This window comes from Ambystoma mexicanum, chromosome 12 (genome assembly GCF_040938575.1).
Source record: "Ambystoma mexicanum isolate Mex_15411 chromosome 12, UKY_AmexF1_1, whole genome shotgun sequence".
Classification (NCBI taxonomy): domain Eukaryota; kingdom Metazoa; phylum Chordata; class Amphibia; order Caudata; family Ambystomatidae; genus Ambystoma; species Ambystoma mexicanum.
In genome coordinates this window covers 1,168,953,308-1,168,974,109 of record NC_090936.1, presented here as the reverse complement: position 1 = coordinate 1,168,974,109, position 20,802 = coordinate 1,168,953,308, and positions in this window count along the sequence as shown.

Genomic DNA, 20,802 nt, shown 5'->3' with positions numbered 1-20,802 from the left:
GCTGCGGTCTGGAGTTATTAGCGGCGGATCTGTAGCCGGCGTGATCCAGGTAGTCGCTGGCTTCCTCAGGCGTGTGGAAGAAGAGTGCTTTCCCATCATGTTGAATGCGAAGCTTTGCTGGGAAGAGCATTGAGTATTGTATTTGATTGTCTTGCAGCCTTCTCTTAACTGTCGTGAAGGAGCGCCTCAGTGTTTGAACGGTAGGGGAGAAATCTGGGAAAAATTGAATTGGGTCTCCGTCATATTGAATTTTCCCTTTTTCTCTGGCAGCCTTGAGTATCGCATCTCTATCTTTATAATTTAATAGTTTTGCAATAATCGGCCGTGGACTTGCGCCTGGGATTGGTTTGGCGCTCGGAATTCTGTGGGCTCGTTCGACTACGAACAATTTGGAGAGGATCTCTTTCCCGAAAAGGTCTATGCAAATCTGTTCGACATGGTCCTCCATTTTCGTTTGGAGTTGTTGTTCTCTGAATCCGATGATTCTGATATTATTCCTTCGTGAGCGTCCTTCTAAGTCTTCATTCTTGGCATTGACAGACTTCATCTGGGACTCGAGGGCGGTGACTCGTGTGGCAAGGCCTGTTGCGCCGTCATCCAGGTCGGATACTCGTTGCTCCACCGTGTCTAGCCTGTCGGCGTGCTTGTCGAGGCGATGTTGGAGCAGGTCTACTTTCGATGATAGGTTGTCGAGTTTACTGCCCAAGTCGCCGATTCCCGCTTTGAGGTCCATCAGGATTTCTCTGATATCGAAACATGGTAGTTGTTCTTCTGGCGGGGACGTAGTGGGTGTTGGTGACACTACTCCGCTCGCCTCGGAGTGCGGTTTGCTGGTGGAGCCAGACTCAAAGTTCAGTTTCTTTTGGGATTTGTCTAATTTCCCCATATTAAACTTTCTTCTGCTTCTGGGCACTCAACAATGGGGCCGACTGGTAACTGTGGGCCAAACACTGGTATTTGAGTGGCGTCTATTGGTTTCGTTGTGGTGTTGCGCTGGGGCAGCTGCCGGGTCTGCGCTGGGCTGCTGTTTGGGGGTGGTTTGGAGTGAATTCCTTGTGAGGTGGTTTTTCCCCCCTGATTCTGTAGGGCCTGCACAAGCCGTCCTTTCTCTTTACGGCAGTGATCCTTGGGTCTGTGGTTGGCTCGGGGGTTGGGACCACCAGAGTTACTTTGGTTAGTGCTGTTCTCGTGGGGGGAGGCGACTTTTGAGGTTTTCAGACGGGATCGCTGTGTTCCTCTGGCTGCCGATATTCTGGGCGTGAGCCGTCGAGTGTTTATCGAGCTGCAGTGTAAGGAGTCGTGGCACGTTAGGCCCTGTATCGTAGCCAACCTCCTAATGGTGATCTTGTCAGTCTGGGTCTCCTCTGCTTGCCGAATTATGCTATATGCTATGGGGCGCAGAGGGTCTCTGAACTGGGCTCTGCAAATCGGCGGCCTTGGGATTTGATTGTATTGGCCCTGGCCAAATGGGCTGTTCGCTGTGGCTTTCGCTGTGGCCGCGGGTGATGGTGGAGATATCCCCGGTTGTTCGGAGCCGGTCAAGCGCGCTCTTCGTATTGGAGGGACGCAGCCGGTTGGGCGTTGGAGACGGTTGCTGGCGAGGCGTACCCTGCTATGCCTCCTTCATTCACCGAGGGATTTGACGGGGATCGGGAAGGTAGCTTGCGCACGCTGGGGGGAGCTCCTACCTGGGTGCTCGGCGAGAGCACCACCGCTTGTCGTCCTGCTTCTTGGGCGTCGGCTGGGCCGCTGCAGGGACGGAGACTGTGTGTCTCTTGGCGCCACCGGCGCGCACGTCTACCCGCTGCTTGACGCGGCCCAGCTCTTCAACTCCACGGATCTCTGTAGGTTCTGGGTGTCGGGTGACACATCAGCGCCGCCGCTCGAGCTTCGAAGGGGAGCCTTTGCGCCTCTTTCTCGTTCCTTCCTCCGTCCCAGGCTCACTGCCGGCACGAACCGCAGGCCTGCTGCCTGGCCGGGACTCGGCCGCCGCTTCCCCGCCAAAGACAATATCGGGCTTAAAATGTTGTTCGGTGTCTCCTGAAGGCTCCAGTCTGTGTTTGCGGGAGAAATGAACACCGCAGAGGGAAGGATGTCGCAGGATTAATGGAGAGCCACACGGAGCTCTCTAGGAGGCAGCCATCTTGGATGGCTCTCTAGCGCCCTCTCGCAACAGACTGTTTAATGGATTCTTTTATTCAGCCCTACTTCACACACATATCATACCCCTGGGATCCTCCCCCCATGAGCTAAAAATGAGCCAAGAACCAGGCCGGTGTGCAGGAAATATATTTGTATTTATTTAAATTCAAAGTAATAGAAATTTGCACAAAAATGTCAAACACCTCTTTATCCGTGGCACAACACAATAAACTCCTCTCAACATAAATCAAACACAAAAGTGAGTTTAAAAGAACACAACTAACAATTCTTTACTTTCTACAAATTTCACTTCAAGAAATAATTAACGCTGGTCAGTGAACACATTTCTATATGCAGTGCTGTGCAATTTTGATTTTCCTGCAGACTTAAAAGGCTAGCAGTTGTGGTCATAGATTGGTACAAATACATAACGCAATTTTGATTTCATCCACACCTTTGGTTTAAAATGAACACAGGATGATTTAGCGATTTGATTTTCAGACCACCCCCCCTACTTTGGTCTGTGTGTGGGAAGTCGGGCAGAAAAATTGGAATGACATGGGGAATTTTGGATTTCAAACCCCATTCCACTGAAAGGCCTTTGTTAGGGGAAGGGTGGACAAAAAGATTGGACTGATTTAAGAGCAAAGACCCCCCCCCTCTTCCTTAAAGAAGTCTGGTCAACAGGACAAAAAGGATTACCCAATTACATTATAGGCTATAGTTTTTCAGCACTTACTGGGAAGTGAGCTTTGTTCATTTCAAATTTTAACAAAAATCACCCTGTAGTGTTCCACCAAATGGGGAATTAATTAAATGAATCTTCTTAGTTAAGTAGGCTAAGGATCTACACCAGTTTGCCCCACCCGCAATAAAGGGAAAGGATTTAAGGCAAGCAGACTCCCCCACCTTTTGGTTGCCCAGGGCTCACTTCTCCTTACATAGAAAGCCTCTGTTTACAGTTCAGGGCAGCCAACTGCATGTTAAGACCCTCTGAAAAGATATGGCAGGGGCCTGGTCACTCCACTATCAATAATGGCCTCCCGGTCTCGACGATAGGACCCAGTCAGCCATAGGCCTTCCTAGCAATAGAAAGTTCCACCCTGATGCACTTTCAGCAATCTCCTCTGGTGTTTCCTTGCAGCTGTCAGATTGTAAGTTGAAGCAGCACTCTTTTGGTGGTAAATTTCAGCAGCTCTGTCCCTTCCTCCTAGCACAGTCCCCCTTATATAGCAGCAATGACACCACCAATTTTACAATCTTGGGTAAGCACCCTGCAAGAGGTCACACGAATAGGATTGGACAGTTACCCTTCTCTCTCCTCCCAAACCCAGCCTCCCAGTCACGGTTGGTTAACCATGAGTTGCAGACATATCTCAGACCATTGGCGATACAATCTGTAGTACTTGATAAGAATAATTGGTTGTCGCTAATTGAGGTCAACAGACTAGGCAAATCCCCGTATTTGAAATGTCGCAATTGGTGATTAGAAGGTACTAATACAATGAAAATTCTACTAATAGTACAATTTTGAAAAGTCAATTTTTATTGCTTCATACTGTTTGAATCTGATCTCCTTTTGCCAAATCTTAGATATTCAGATGTTGCTGCCTTGTTCTATTATTTTCTTATATTATATCCTCATAAGTATTTCTTGTACTCTTGAGAGGGCAATTTTTACTGCTTTTTAGTTCCTCAATTTTCTCTCTTCATGAGTCTTTTTTTATCCTCTACACGTGTTTCACCATCCTGTATGGGAGGCTCTTCAGGAGGAAAACATTTTTCAATGCTACTTTGTATGGAATAGATTCGATATTGGTTTTGACTTTATCTTTTGCATAGGTGTTTGAGGCCTTGTGATGCATATAAGAGTTGAGGGGATTCCCTGGTTAGGTGAATAGGACTCTTACACTGCTGAGCAAACGCTGGGTTGTTTGCTTCCTGGCAATTGCTGATTGCTGATCCTGTTGGATAGTTACCCTTCTCTCTCCTCCCAAACCCAGCCTCCCAGTCAGGGTTGGTTTAGGGGTTTGGAGCAGACATATGGCAGCCTAATTTACAAGCCCCATTTGTTCTCATGTACATTTTTTGCAACAATGTAGTTAGGAGGCAAAACTTCATAATTTTACTAATAACTGTCAACATTTTCATATTTTCTGATTCCGCTACTCCTGGGGAATTAAATAAGGCAACAGCCAAAACGGCAACATGTTGCACGGCCATTTGGCAATTTTCTGCCATTTTCACAGAAAGCATACCAGTTATGAACATGTAATTTCCTACCCACATTCCTAATTTTACACTTTACCAGTTTCCCAACTCTTATATTTGGGACATTTTCAGATCAGCCAGGAACCTAGTTTAACTGGCCATTACAGTTCCCTAACTCATAGGTGCATGAAATTGATATCTCCAAAATCGCCTGGAAATTGTCTAAAAAATTGTACATAAATGAATACAATCTTCCTTATGTTTGCTGGGGAAAAGGCCTAAGTTAAAATAGTAATTTTAAATTAATTGTAAATCTGTATGTTCAGAAAATGGGAAATCTGCTTCACCCAGCCATCTGTCTCGCTGGCCCCGTCTGTGACCAGAGGTTTTTTTATGAGTCTCTTTGAAGTTAGTTGTTTGTTCTTTGAAGTTGTTGCCCCCAGTCTTCACACCTTTAAGTCATGCTCTAGCCAAGGGGGACTGTTCTGCTATTACTGCCTTCAGATCCAGCAAGTATTTGAAACACTGGTTTTTCCACACCTTTACCAGGACACACTTTATTGCAGTTGTAATTAAATGGGGGATTTAACATCCAGAATTGCATTGGGGGTATTTCTTTGTGAGGTTTGCCCACCCACAAGCCAAAAGGGTTGCCTTGGGATGACAGGAACTTTTTCATGGAAACAAAGTTGGCTTTTCTTTTCCAAATGTTAGCCGGGGTACATTTTTCACATTTAAACTGCAAATACCCATGCAAAGATGTTTGTGTGTCAGTGTTTAAAAATCCTGTTTTTCATGTGAAAGGGACTTTTGATTCCTTCTTCTTTTGTGAATTAAAATGCTGCTTTTCCTTCGGTAGTGACAGGTAGGCTTTTTCCACATGGCTGTTCAATTTTACTTGAAAAACACACATGAAAAGCCGTTTTTGTGTCAGTGTTGAAAAATCCTGTTGTTCTGGTGAAAGGGGCCTTCAGCTTGGCCCTTTGAATGCACCCCACATAAGGCTTGATTAAAGTGAGCTCAAAGAGTTCCCACGAGGAAGTGGTTTGGGAGAGGAGGCGCAGGAAGTGGGTGGGAATGGCCATAGGGATTAGCATGGCCATGGCCAGTCAATGGATGGGTAAATAGCTAAACAACACCTACAAGCCTTGCATACCTCCTCATATGCCATCTCTCCCTAGCTGTACTCTAATGCAATGGTTTTGGCTCATAGGTGGCGCTAAATCACCACTTAATAGCCCAAACTAATAAGGCAGCAGTACATGTAAATACTAATGTTACTGGGAGACTACAAAGAAAAAGTACCAGTTACGCTAGAGTTAAAAGCATATTACATGTGCACCGCCACATAAACATCACTATTGCCCACTCACGCACCACTGTGAAAATCGCAAAATCCTGGCCTAGGCTAAGACATAGCTGTGCTGTGTTTAAGGATCAAAGCTTTTCCATATAAACATTTATCCTCTGAGACCTAATCCTCTGCCTGACAATTGGGGTGAGAAGTGGAGGAGCGCGGTGGCTAGGTGCCGCCACCCGCTAAGCGATGCCGGACTCGGGGCAACTGTGCAGGAAGGATCTCAGGCCTTGCCAAGGACTTACTGAAGCCATGAATTTCATTAAAATAGAACAAACAATCTACTTCCATGCAATTCAGGATTTTCAGCACGTTCTCAATCCCGTTTGCCATTTGCAATAGGCGGCACGCCAAGAAATATTATGGATAAAGCTCTGAATATAAAATGAATTAGCGTGAATCCGTAATTAACTGCCATCTGCGATGTATATGGCGGTGCCTCTCATGGAAATAGGTGGAGGTGAGGGTTTTAATATTTATCACTTCTCTCAGAAAGAGCATTCCCCTGAGGTCCTGCTTAACAGCGACCGACATCACAGGCGCGGAAGCCATCCTGGCACATAATGAATGAGGGCATTAATTAGCAGGGCATTCTACAGGCGAAGCCCTTTGGGTAATACACCCGCTACATCAGAATGCAAATTTACAACTATACACTCTGCAACCGACTGATGAGCAGGTGCAAGTATATTTCCTGAGGGCATTCCAAGTAAACTCAGGGAAACTATCAGAAACAAAAACATTTTAGAAAGAAGAATTCTGTTACAGTCAGGCAATAAAATCCGGGAACACCTCAGGCCGTATTACAAAAGCTTTGCATTGGTGCAAAATGCAATTTTGCCCGGAATTAGCACTGGGGGGGAAAAATTGCCATAGTGCAAGAAAGTATTCTTTTAGTACATTGTGCACCAGGGCAATACTCGCCTTGGGAAAAATATTAGCACTAGTGCAAACATTTTCCTGGTGGAAAAATGCATTAAGAAATATGTTTTGGCACCATGGCAATCTTTTGGCTTACCGGCTGCTTCCCTCCCTCTCTTTGGTTGTGGCTACGATTCCCCACTTCCCCATTCTCTTATCCTCCCCTTGCTCTTTTTCTCCTCCAGCAGAGTAAGGTTTGGACATCCCTTGTGGGGGATGGATTTGGGGGAGGAGGAACTACACTCGGATCTCTGAACTACTAGAGTGGACATTTGGTTTACTCTGCATGACGTAGAAGCTCATTTTGCTCCATGGCCGAATCTGGCGGCGGGGAACGTTACATGTAGACATACACAAAGGCGGTTCCCGGCTGCCAAATGTTGATCATTTGCATGGTGGAGTGCAAATGCGCAGGGCAAAAGGTTGCCACAACCTATTGCAATGAATCCTGCGGAATAAATGAGAGGAAGGAGGTTGTGGGGATAGAGTGACAGAAAGAAACTATTTACACTTGAGAAGAGGCAAGAACAGAAATGTAGCAAGAAAGACACATTCTCAGTTGGAGGTAAAACACCAGTAACAGTAAAACAGGGAGACAACGCAAGTCTGCACATTGGGAGAGGTGGGAGGAAAAAAGGGCATGGGCGTAAACAAAGAGCCGGTGAGCTGACAGATAGCCTGAGGGTCCGAACTCAGGCATAGAGACAAGCATTGCGCATGAGTGAGCGCCTGTTCTGCAAGGGAGTGTGAGAGGGACTTATGTAGTAGGATCAGTCCCCTGAGACAGGGAAGCACCATAGCACCTGGCCACGTGCATAGAGGCCATCATCACCTCTCTGAGATAGTGGAAGCCTTACTCAGGCAGAGCTTTGACCTCCAACGGGAAGTTCTGTTTTAACTGAGGGATACTGCTCAACCTGTGGCCACGGGTGGAGACCCGCTGGAGACCAGGACGCTATCCAACAAAGCAGAGTTGTGCCTCAAAGACTAAGTGATATGAGCAGAGTGACAGGAAACAAATCTTTCAGCACCGGCCAACATGGCAATAAGCAAGGAGCGGATTGGAGGAGCACTGCTTGGCTGAACATCACCTCCACGCCCAAGCAGCCACCCAATCTCTCCAGGTGTGTGCTCGCTCTGGGGGAGCCATGGGTTGATCAAGCTCCATTCTCTATTGCAATCTTTCATTATCATTGCAAGCATCAGCACTGCATGCATCTCCTGGAGATATTTGCTTAAATGTGCACGTCCAATGTAAGCACAACTATCACCAATATGGAGGAGCCTATGTTGATCGATATGTAGCAGATCCTGCAGCCGGCGAGGACAGAGCATATGGGACTCAATGATTACTGTCGAAAACAGAGGCATAGACAGGGTAGGGCCTGATCGGGCAAGGCCCACCAAAAACCTGTAAATGCCCTCTCAGCTGTGTGGGTATTTACAAATGTTAAGGTCTCTGCGGTGGGGCCAACTACATTAGCTTCAGGCCCCTCTTGTTAGACAATCCTGGCTATGCCTATGGTCCCAAGTAATAGCATGTAGACATCCATCTGAACAGGCAGCCAACCACCCACAGTGTTATTCATCCTCTTCCTTTACGACTCTGCACCTCTTCTCCTTTATCTCTACAGCGATGTGAGTGGAATATCAGGTGGGGGACGGTGGTGGTGCAGTACATGACCCTGGCAGAATCAGGGAAAGCCTGCTACAAAAGCAGTGGGTGTGGCCTCCAAAGTGCCCCAACGAGTCCCACAGGGGTCTGCTCTGTCTCCCATCCTTTTTAATATCTATTTCCGTCCACTGCTCCTTCTTATTCTATCTCACGGCTTTCGATTCTATTCTTACGCAGATGATACGCAGATTCTGGCACGCCTGTATCTCACTCTGTCTGACACTGCAGCTCGTCTTAGGAACTGCCTTGAAGACTTAGGTACCTGGATGGCTACCAACTCTCTCAAGCTTAATGGCAATACAACAGAGGTCCTGGTGGTAGGGACAAACACCCCCCTTAACTATTGGAGCCCGGACTACTGGACCTCTTCTCTTGGTCCCTTCCCCCTACCTTCTCTTACGGTGAGAAATCTGGGGGTTAAATTTTCATCTTCTCTGATGATGACTGAGCAAGTGGGCACAATCTGCAAAGCCGGCCATTTCAAACTTCGGACTCTGAGAAAGGTTCTCCCCTTCATCCCGAGCCATCTTCATGCCCCAGTGGTAGGAGCACTGGTTCTTAGTACAGTGTATTACTGTAACTCGCTGTACTATGGCCAACCACATTATCTGCTCAATCGTATCCAAATGCTTAAAAACGCAGCAGTCTGTGCAATACGTCGCCCTCCGGCACGGTCGCACATGGCCCCCCTTCTGAGACAACTACACTGGCTCCCTATTGAACAAAGCATCCTATTTAAATCCATGTGCCTGGTTCACCGGGCCTTCTATAAGGTAGGCAGGAGAAATGTGTCCACTATGTGCCTACCCGCTCCCTTCGCTCCCAGACTGTGCTACTTCTTCTGGTTCCTCGCTTCAAAAGTGCTTGAACTGGCAGCCGCGCTTTCTCGGTGGCAGCAGCCAAAACTTGGAACCAACTTCCTCTGGCTCTTCGTTCTACCGCAAATCATCTTGCCTTCAGACACACCCTGAAGACTCTTCGCTTCTAGTATGCTTTTATCACCTGTTACCCTCCAGTGACAAGATGCCTTTGGCGTATGTTGTGCTTTATAAATTTATATAACATAACATAAAATAACATAATGATGCAAATGTTCCCCACAGAAAAAAACAAGGGCCCCCTACACTTGAATCAGTGATGGCATCGATAGGACTATAAATTAGGATCAGTACTGCATAGCCAGCATTTCCATGCAATGTTTTCAAATGTGGGGGAATTGGAATGGACTCAAGGGTTAGCCAATGCATAAAGGAGATTTAAATGAGTATAGCAATAATCTTGGCCCACTATTTGGAATGCCAGCTTTAGGGCGCTGGTCAACAGGATGCCTCATCTCACCCTACATTGATAGAGAAAGATTCAATGGGGGGCGGGATGTGCCTGTCCTTCCCAAACCAGAACTGTCCTTTGTGAAAAACCTGAAGGTGTCTCACCCGCAACTCCCTGGGAATTGTCATCCAGGTGGCCAGGACACGGCCATCGCTTTTGGATCCATTTCCTGTAGGATGTACTAGTGCGGGAGGATCACCTGGTTGAGGGGTCTTTGGGGAGTGTAAGTGGGACACCGGAAGGTGAGACACAGTATCCTCTTCCCTGTAACACCTTTTACCATCCTACCAGGTAGCATACTTAGGACCTCAACCCCCCCACCTTCTTGACACGTACACTTTTGCACTGACACTTCACTGTGTGCGAAAATGGACAAACACCAGAGCTGTGTACCTGACATGTCCCAATACAATGGTCAGGCAACGTCAGGCAATTACGGATCATTACACACACCATCACACTTCCCCACATGGATAAAAGGCAGAACACAAAAGCAAACTCTGAGCGAGGCAAAGCACACGAGGAAACAGCAGTTCCAACATGGCAGTTTCATACAAGGAGAAATATGGCAAGACCAGGGAGGGTTGCAAGGAGGCTATGGCCTTGAACTTTTCAGACCGTTACTTTCACGAGCCTTGGAAACTAGGAAACCTAAGATCGGGAACTACAGCTGAGCAAACCTGCATTGTGTGTCAAAGGTACCTGGGACTCTCCCACGTTGATAACCAAGACGGGCAGGCGTGGCTGCCGCCGTGGTACTGTCCTTGGCTCCTACAACAAAGCAGCTCCAGTAAAGAGAGCACAGCCGGTGAGTCAGAGAGACTGATACCAAACGAGCCTGTGTTAGAACTAAGGTTGCAAGCGGCAACATTCTATGAAGAAGAGGAGTGATTGAGCTTTGTGGAGGCCAAATAAGATACCATAGACAGAGTGGTCCGCCGCCACGTGGGTGCTCACTCAAAGGTCTCAGTCTGGGAACCAACTAATTGGCAACTTTTTAAAGTGGTATTTTGAGATCGAAGTGGTCCTGAAACAGGTCAAGCTAAATCACGTGCACATTTGAAAGTCTTTGATAGTTGAATGAATGCTACAATTGGCCTGAGCTCGGCTGAGGGAGAGTAGTTGTAACGGAGAAAGGATCTGAGCCTGGCTGAGGGGGTTCCAAGGGTGATCCGTGAGTCACTTGAGAAAAGGCATTCGCTGAACATTATAAAAGGGGGATATGAGCCCGGAAGATAGGGATCCATGGTACTGACTGTGATATAGAAAGGGATCTGAGCCCAGCTGAAGTGGATCCAGGGTGAGACACCGGAAGTTAACTTTTGTGTTTATTTTGTTCTTCTACATCAGGCCCTATACGTCAAGAGACTTTTGGAAAGCAAAGAGACTTGTATCACAGAAGGCCCTGATGCTTGTAATGGAACTGTGTCCTCATGCAGAAGAAGCCAGAGTGTGTGCTTTGCTTGAGTGAACTGCCTTGTGCCATGCTGAAAACGTGGGCAAGGGAGGCATCCTGACATATAATTTTGTGAACACTTCTTTCTTTTTCATGAACACTACCTCTCACTATGCATGTTTAGCGGTAAGGATTGGCAATAGTTTGTTTCAGTTTAGGGCCTTTTATTTTGATGAGACTCCCTAGGACTGCATTATTATTATTTGATGGTCGTAGCTTGCTGCCAACTGTAGATTTAGGTTTAGATAGGCGTTTATCACACCCTTGTTAAAGTTCAATTAACACCCTTGAACTGTGGTCACTTGTGTCTGTCTTACTGTTGATACCATGTCTTCCTTACACCTGGAAAACAGGACGTGACGCAGCAGCAGCCGTGCTCTGCACATTTAATGAAATTGAACCAAATTCTATATTTCATAAGTAGCTGTACCCGGTGTATCATAAGGCAATCTATGACTCTCCATGTCTCACTCTTTGTCGGAGAGAGTCACATTTCCCGGTGCATCAGTTCGCTGGAGCCACTCCACCCATTACTGACAGCATTGCGACCACACAAAAAAGCAGTTATCTGTTAGGTGTTAAGGGCTCTATGGAGGCCGGGCCCTACTCATGCACACCCAAGTGGACGCAGAGTCAGCGGAAGCATGAAACAACTAGCGAGCAGGAAGCCCCTCGCCTTTTTTATTAACAGATTACACGTGATCACAGCCGTACTGGTTAGAGACGTGCTGTGATCACTTGAGCAGCAACACTTGACTGCACAGTGGCATGCTTAAGTCACAACATCCCATGCCAAGGGTAGAAACACAAAATATTAGAACAACCTTTATAACTTCAAGAAGATTTCACTCCAGAGTTAATTTGTGCCGCAGTGATCAATGACCAGGAGGTCTTGCAGAAGTTGGCATAATGTCCTGCCTTGTGGCACCTACTGCACTGCCGTCCTACCGCCACAGAATTCACACAGTTTCTGGGGTGCCCCATCCTTGTCCTTCCTGGCTGTGGCTCCACTTCCAGGCCCTGTCACGGGAGCAGCCTTCTTGCTCTGAGCCCTGGCAGCGTGCACCTCCTCCACTTGCAGCCCTTTCATGGCTACCTCCATCTGAATCAACCGCACCTTCGCGAGCTCGGGAGCTCTCACTGGTTCAAGGATTTGCGCTAGAGGAATTCCTGGTTCCTTCAGGATCTGATTGCACAGCTTGTTAGACCAGCATTTTTTAAATACCTGGCCCCTCCAACTCTCCCTCTTCATCAACAAATGCGCACATCGCTGCTAATTGGTGCAGCCCGGTGTAGAACACATCAATGGACTCAGCGGGCCCCTGAGCAGCCTGTCAGAGCTTGAATCTTTCATAGTCAACATTGACCATTGGTGCAAAGCAGTTTGACAGCCCCCTGCCTGCAGCTAAATACGATCCATCACCTGGAGGCAGCACCCTGTACAGCTTATGGACCACGATCCCCGCGTAAAACAGGAGGAGTGTCTTCTTTTTTCATTATCTGTTACTTCGGCCTCTTTGGAAAACATGTCTAGCCTCTCCAGCCAGTGCACCCAGCTCAGGCCTGTGTCGCTGGATTCACCTTCATATTAAACTCGGGAATGGGGTGTCTGTGAAACGACGTGCCTGCGGGCTGTACTATACCCCTGGGGCTCGGGTTGGTGTCTGGAAGTTGAGGAGTTCTGGTATTGTGTGCCCAGCCCCCTGGGCATTGGCACCTCTGCCACTGCTAGTAAACCTGGATCCCTGCTGCATGAAGGGCCCTTGCTGACCTTCTTACCTCACAGGCATACTCCCCTGGGACCCTTTTTTATCCCTGCCACACGGGCACCCTCATGTGGGCCGTGGCCGAAGAGGCCCAGGTGTCTCGTCACCGCCTTCCACTTACTGCAGTACGGCAGTCACTGCGATGGCCTGGCCGCATGAGCACCCTTCTTGAGGGCCGCAGCAGAAAGGTCAATGTATTTGGGTGCTGCCTCCACTCAGCTGCGCCGGGCCAGGTATGCTCTACTTCCATTAACCTGTCTCTTCCCCCTTGAAAACGGTGCAGTGTCAATCACTGGTGGACAGGCAATGGTGCTGGGCCCCAAGGCTGGCCTTAGGGCACGGTGGGCTGGGTGACCACCCAGGGCGCCATAGCCCTCCAGGATCCCAGCTCAAGGGAGCCTTTCAAGGGCTTCCCCGAGCTGGCATGGTGGGAGAAGTGTCCTTTATTTTTAAATTAACTTTGCTTGCGGGAGCGGGCACATTTAACAACAATAGGGTGCTGGTAACCTATTGAGATAATTACCACCCTGATCCGGCACGGGAGTGGGGAGATAATCATCTTAAAAGGGTGCCGCAGCACCCTATTGTTGTTACATGCGCCCGCTCCAGGACGTTAGTACTCACTGCCCGTAGGTGCACTCTGGACCAAACTTCAACAGTCGAGTCCACATTGGTTGCAGGTTCAAATGCAGCAATTTCTGCGTCTCTGCGGCTTTCAGTGGTGAAGCTGCAGCGTTGATTCCTAAATGGGACAGTGGTGAGTTCTCCGCTCCCCGTGGATGGATCAGGCCAGTTTCACTGCAGCAGCCTTCAGGGGCAAGAGGGGCACAAAAGCAGCGCACCTGCAAAGTTGGTTTGGGCTCTCTCTCTGTAGTCCAGACCTGGGAACGCCAAAGTGAATGAAATTTGGTGTGAGAGTGCCGTTGGTCCCACTATTCCAATGCGTTGAACCGTCTTCGCAGACCTTCTAGTTCGATCAGATGCAGAGGGGATCAGCGGGATGACAGAGGGCTCAGGGTGCCATACCTTCCAGCGGGTCACCAGCGGTTCCTCGACTCGTCTTCTTGGTTTCAGGATACTTGGATCCTATCCTTCGTTCAGTGAGAACTCCAGAGACCGACATGGTATGTCTGTTTGGGGCCTTCTCTTATCCAGAATCTCCTTTGCGCCAAAATGAAGAGGGCCCAATGGAAGATCTGGTCACATACAGCTCACCATATGTGGACCATTCACGGACCACGGTTATCCAAGGCATTCGGAGCACACCAGACTCTCTGGCACCCAGGATGTGGATTGTTGCTAGACAGTCCAGCCCACATCCTGGGGGCACACACACAAGACGTGCAGAAGCCCGCGAAAGCTGAGTGCGTTGTGGGAAAATGCATGCCCAAATAAGGACTGGCCCGGGTCGACTCGGCCTGGGGAAGGTGAAGGAGCAAGATGGCCAAAGGACAGGACAAAGAACCTTGTGGCATGGCCATTTTGGAGTCAGACTACCTATTAGTGCCAAACGCGGTAAACGAGGTTTGCATGGCAAGAAATGGTTAAAAATACACAAAAGGATAAGCTGCCACCATCCCTGTCCAAGGCACATCTGCACTTCTACGAAAAATCCCTTTGAGAGGGTCTATGGCCCTTGGAAATGACTATAGGACCCAATGTGCACTTGTAACATGTTGCAGAAAGGTTGCAACACCTGCAAGGACTAAGGGAAACAAAGTCTCCCGTTACTAACTGTCTTTAAGGGCATGTCAGTTTCCCCATAACAAAGTGAGCAAAAAGCCCAGAGGAGTGCAGCAGAAGGCTGTGCTCCTCTGGTAAAGTCAGACTATGGTGTTCAAAATAAGCAAAAAAGTCGGGGGGTACACAACTGGAGGTAAAATTCCACATATCATGGAAATCTTTCCTAACACGCACCAGGGAGGCTGGCGCACCACAGATAAATCTGTGTCGGGAGCGTCCCTCCACAGGGAGCCAGACAGAGAGTGCGCTGGGGAGGCCGGCGCACACGCCAGTACTTTTAGACCCTCATCGCCAGTTGTTAAGGTCTCCGGAGAGGCCGGACCCTACTCATGCACACCCATACAATAAGTGGACGCAGATTCAGTGGGAGCGTGAAAGCAACTGGCGAGCGAGAAGCCGCTCACTCCTTTTATTAATGGATTACACGCGATCACATCCGTCCTGGTTAAAGACATGCTGTGATCACTTTGGCAGCAAACCCGTGACTGCACAGTGACATGCTTAAGTCACAACATCAGAGGATTGGTAGAGATGGTGCTGTGTTTTTTTTATGGTTACAAGTGGAATGAGGGCAGTGTGGTGCTGCCCCTTTAAGAGCACATGCACTCGGTGGAGTGACATTGCACTCCGACGTGTGCTGTATGAATAAAGTGGGTGTTCCTGGCCGCCGCAGAGTGACCGGGGAGCCCGAACCGAGCATAAGTGTGGGTGTGACCTTTGTGGGCAAGAGAGGGCTCACAGACACTCCAGAGGCAACCAGAGAACCATCACAGTGGCGACGAGGCGGGACATCAATAACCCAGGCACGGCGGTGAGGGGCAGTGATTAGTGTGTGTAATTTCTCTGTTCCTGAATGCCGCGGAGAGCGTGATATCGACGCGGCTTTGCCGGCATTTCGGCCATATGTTCGGGAGGGTCGCAGCTCTTATTTAGAGTGCCTGTGTGCCATCCAAGCACAATTTTTTGATTCCCTAGCAGGGGAGCAGCTGATGCTATGTTTTCTGTGCATTTTTAAACACTGTTTTACGTCGAGTGTGAGGTGAGGAGCTGGGGGACGCCTACCCTCTCTTTGTCTGATCCCGTGAACCCACCCTGCTCAATTTATGGAGCACTGGAGTGGCAAGGAAGTCCCTTTTTCTGCACTTTCTACCTGTTCTGAACATTGTTGGACTGGGGTGTCCTGTGTGCATGCCTGGTGCCCTATATTTTCACGTTTTGGATATTTCAAAGTGGTGCCTGGGAGAGCATTTTGGGCTGTTTGCATGGTGGTGGAGGAGTCATCAGAAGATTCAAGGATCAGTGCCTGACCCACATCGTCACACTCATCCCATGAGTACAGCTGTAGCAGTGCCTGACCAACAGTGTCACACTCATCATCTGAGTGCAGGTCAGTGAGTTGTGGCCCCATTTGGTTTGGGTGGGGTGCCTGTGCACTCACTGCCATGCAGGACGGCGACCAGGGTGCGGGAGCACCTCCTGTTCCCCAAGCACCACTCGTCATGAGACAGCAAGGGGCACTCATGCCAATGCCCAAATGTAACATCTCGGGTGCTCCGTCCAGTCTGGGGCCGAGATGGAAGATGTGGAAAGACATGCTGGACATGTACTTCAGAGCTACAGGTGAAACGAACAACGACAGCAAGGTAGCGACGGTCTTGTATTGTGCAGGGCCTGCAGTCCATGAGGTATTTCAGTCTCTGCAGCCTGCCAATGCCACCTATGATGCAGCCAAGACCACACTAAAGGAGTACTTCTTGCCACTTGCGAATGCTGACTATGAAAGTTTCGTGATGTGCTCTGTTTGCCAGAAAGATGGCAAATCATTGGATAACTTTTACAGCAGGTTGCGCCGACTGTCTCTGCCATGTGCTTGGGACAATGCGGACAGGAGGATCCGCAACCAGTTGATTCAAGGGTGCTCGTCTGGCAGGCTACGCAGACAGGTGCTGTGTGAACTGGGGATCACGCTGCCTCCTATCTTGGAACTTGGGCACTGCCAAGAGGTGCCCGGAGTGAGAGTATCTAGGATGGAGGCGGTGGTGCGCCCGGGGAAGACAGGGGAGGTGTGAGCAGTAGGCCGTTGTCAAGAGGGCAGAGGCACGAGACGTCCAAGTGGCAACCAATGTGATCACGGCACAAGAGCGATGGATTCCTGGATGAAGTGTGGGTATGATCTCCCTCACCCCGCTGAATGCCCATCACAAGAGAAATCATATGGCCGGTGCAGGGCATCAGATCACTACGCCAGGATGTGCAGAGCTTAAATGCCAGTGGTATTCCTAAGGGGACCAGTTAGAACGGGGTTCTTCAGACAACAGCTCCTGCCTAACGTCACCCGGGTTGATCAAGGGGATGAGGGTGCCCCTCAGGAGGACGATGATGAGGAAGAGGAGAACATCTTCTTCATTTCGAGTGTTAGCGCTCTGCGGCCCAAGAACAGAAGACAGCCACGGTGTCTGGTACCGGTGAACGAGTCCACTGCCCCAGTGCTGGTCGACACAGAGGCATCTGTTGATGTCATGGCGCGGGGACACTATAATGCCATATAACATCCGCCAAAGCTACAGACACTTAAAGCATGTTTCTTTAAGTTTGGAGGTGAAAGACCTATCGCGCTGGACGGGGCATTTGTGGGCAATGAAGGACACAAAGGGTCGTCCATCAGGGCCCACTTTTATGTCACAACGGTTAGCAGTAACACCTTGCTGAGCTGTGCGGCTGCAGAGCCACTGGCCATTGTGAGCTTTGCCTACTCCATCTACGTGGAGGATGTGCAGGAGCTCCTAGTGAAGTACAGTCAGCTGTTTGAGGGCATCGGCCGCATGGCAGCTGATCTGGTGAGGCTCCACATTGACAAGTACATCCAACCAATCGCCTTCAAGCATTGCCGGGTCCCATCTGCAGGATTTGGTTGATAAAGAACTGGACAGCTTAGTTGAGTTGGACATCATTGAAAAGGTGGAGGGCCCCGACACCCTGGGTTTCTCCTATCGTCATCGCCAGGAAACCCAAGCAATCGGACTCTGTGAGCATATGCTTGGACATGCGGCTCTCAAACAAAGCCATCAAAAGGGAGCGCCATATTACCCCCACCATAGACGATATCATCGCTGAGCTACAAGAAGCCTGGTTCTTCTCTAAAGTGGACTAGAGGGCTGGATACCATACGGTGGTGCTGCACCCCGAGACGAGGTACATAACAACATTTCCCACTCACTGTGGCCTCTACCGCTACAAGCACCTGAGCTTTGGGGTGTCGTCTGAACTTTATCCGCAGTGCCCTTGCAGACTCGGAGGGAGTGTTAAACATAAGCAATGACATCTTGGTGTTTGCGCGGTCTGAGGCGGAGCACCTGGGCAGGTTGGCTAGGACACTCAAGCGACTGCAATTCCTGGGGCTGACACTGCACAGGGACACATGTGAATTCCTAAAGACTAAGATTGAGTTCTTTGGCGTTGTGTTCAATGAAGGAGGTGTATCACCGGATCCTCGGAAAGTAAAGGACATTGTGGAGGCACGACCCCCTGAGAAAATGTTGAAAGTTCTGAGATTTTTAGGAATGGTCACATATTGTGGCCGGTTCATCAAGAACCTCGCGTCTCGGTCGGCGCTGCCGCAGGCTCTAAAAAAGATGTCGCCTGGCAGTGGGGGCCCCTGGAGCAAGCCACTTTTGAATATGTCAAGGGGGCTTTGACAGCGGAGGACACCATGGCCTTCTGTGACCCGTCCCCTTCAATCGGAAATCGTGGTCGATGCTAGCCAGTTTAGCCTGGGTGCAGTGCTCACACAGACCGATGCCAACTCAGAGGTCCAGCCAGTCGCTTATGCCAGCAAGGCATTGTCAGAGACGGAGCAAAGGTACTCTCAGATCGAGAGGGAGGCTCTGGCAGTCCTATAGGGATGTCATCACTTCCGTCTTTATGTCCTGGGAAGACCAGTGACAGTGGTCACGGATCACAAGCCCCTGTTGCCCATACTGGCGGGGTCATCCTCTAAGCTGCCGGCCAGGATTGAGAGATGGATGCGGGCCCTGCTGGAGTATGGTATATCCCTGGTATACCTTCCGGGCAACAACAATGTAGCCAATTATCTGCACAGACACCCACTAGGGAAGCCGGAGGGGGCGAAGAACATCAGTGCAGAGGAGGCCGATGAGCATGTCAGGCTGGTGGTGGAGGCGGCAACTCCTAACTCGGTGCCCGTCCATGAGCTGGAACAGGTGGCAGCAGAGGATGAGTGTTTTATCATCTTGAAGGCGGCTCTCCAGCAGGGCTCCTGGAAGTCTGTAGTGGACATTACAAGCGGGAACCACTTCTTTAAACAAAACCAGGCTTTTTTTTAAAAGAATGTGTGATTCAAAGGAACCAACAGGGTACAATATTTTATTTACCTGTTTTCATTTAGTTCCTTTTCATCATGTTATAAAAAAATGACTCACTAGTTAAGACAAATCCTCACACACAGACAAGTGTAACATATAACATCATCTTATCAAAACATTTACCTATGTCTGTATATTCTAAAAATTATCACAGCAATGAGTGGTATAGTACAACGTTATTCACAAAACATTGTTTCTGTAGCACAAAATTTCTGACACCTATCAGGATTGATATTTTTGGGTTTTTCACACCCTGTCTCCTCTCAGGGATAATGCTAGGCAGTGGATGAAGCTGCAAAGTTATTGTGTCAACGCCGTCCGTTTTGGCCCCTATGGCATGAGATAGACCACATCCATCCTTGGTCTTCTCTTTTAGTAGTGCCGGGCCTTCATCAGGACGCGGAATAAGTAATCTATCGGGCTGCTGTGGTTTCTGACCCATGTGATACTTGTCTTCTTTCTCAATGTGGTGAGAAAGTCAGGGACAGGGAAGAGTCGCTCAGTTACTACGGCCTACATTTTGACCTGATTGGCGTGTTCTTATTGATTGCCATACAGGTGTTGTTGATCCAAAAAGGAAATCAGATGGAGGTTAAATCACTCGGACCTTATTTGGAGGGCCAGCTTCTTGGTCTAGACCAAGGACAGATACGGCTGACGAACATGGAGTGGCTGTATTGGATTTCGGAAACCAGAGCACGACAACAATTATCCAGAATAGGAGCCTCCCCAAGAAGCTTGCCCTCCAAATAAGGCCTGAGTAATTTAACCTCCATCTGATTTCCTTTTTGGATCAACAACACCTGTATGGCAAGGCAAGGATGCGGTCTATCTCATGCCATAGGGGCCGAAATGCACCGCGTTGAGATAATAACTTTGCAGCTTCATCCACTGCCTAGCATTATCCCTGAGAGGAGAAAGGGTGTGAAAACTGAGGGGTTCAGCTTGGTTTAGGGAACAAGGAATGTATGCTTCCCCACACATAATGCAGGAGTAGGAGGTAGCCTGTGTTCCCCCCTCTTCTCTCATTGGTTATACAACCCAGTTGCAGCACAGACCCCTTGTTAAAAGAACTAGATTGGGTTATCCTGCTGTATAGGGAGAGTCTGTAGTGGAGACATTGGCTAAGAGGACCCAAGAAGTGAAGTCGGCGCTAGAACAGTTATGGAGGGTTAAGGATGAGCTGGCGTTCTCCGAGTCAGGGCTGCTGCTCAGAGGTGACTGAATAGTGATCCCACAGGTCAAGGTCACGCAAGTTATTGAAATAGTGCACCAAGGGCATCAAGGTACCGCCAAGACCAAGGCCCGCCAAGACAGAAGGTATGGTTTCTGGATCCTCTTCTTCCAGGGTCAGACCCTTCTCAAACGTTTGCCTTCCCTCTGTCGGGTTCACTACGGCCTTTTCAACACAACCTCATCTGCGGCATTCATGAATTTTAATGTCTTTTTATACAATTCACTGTGGACGTCCCTCTGCCGGGTTCACTCTTGTCAACACACTGTTTATCGGGACTTTTGTCTTTGCCCCAATCTTTATCAGCATCCCTTTGTCGGGTTCACTCTTGCCAACTTTGTCAATCATACAATTCCTTGAACAGTTTCCCCTCTCACATTAACAGTTCTTTGTATTTCTTCAATTAGCCGTTTGCTACTTTTGTTCAACACAGTTTGGTTTCTTGTCTCTGCAGTAAACGGTTCTGGTGTTTGTCCGTCATCTTTCGTGGTGTGCAAAAGTGTTCGTGTCGGAAAGAGGGGGTGGGGGTAAAGTGTTTGAGCATCCGACATGGTTGGATGGGGAGAAGGTGTTATAAGAAGGGGGA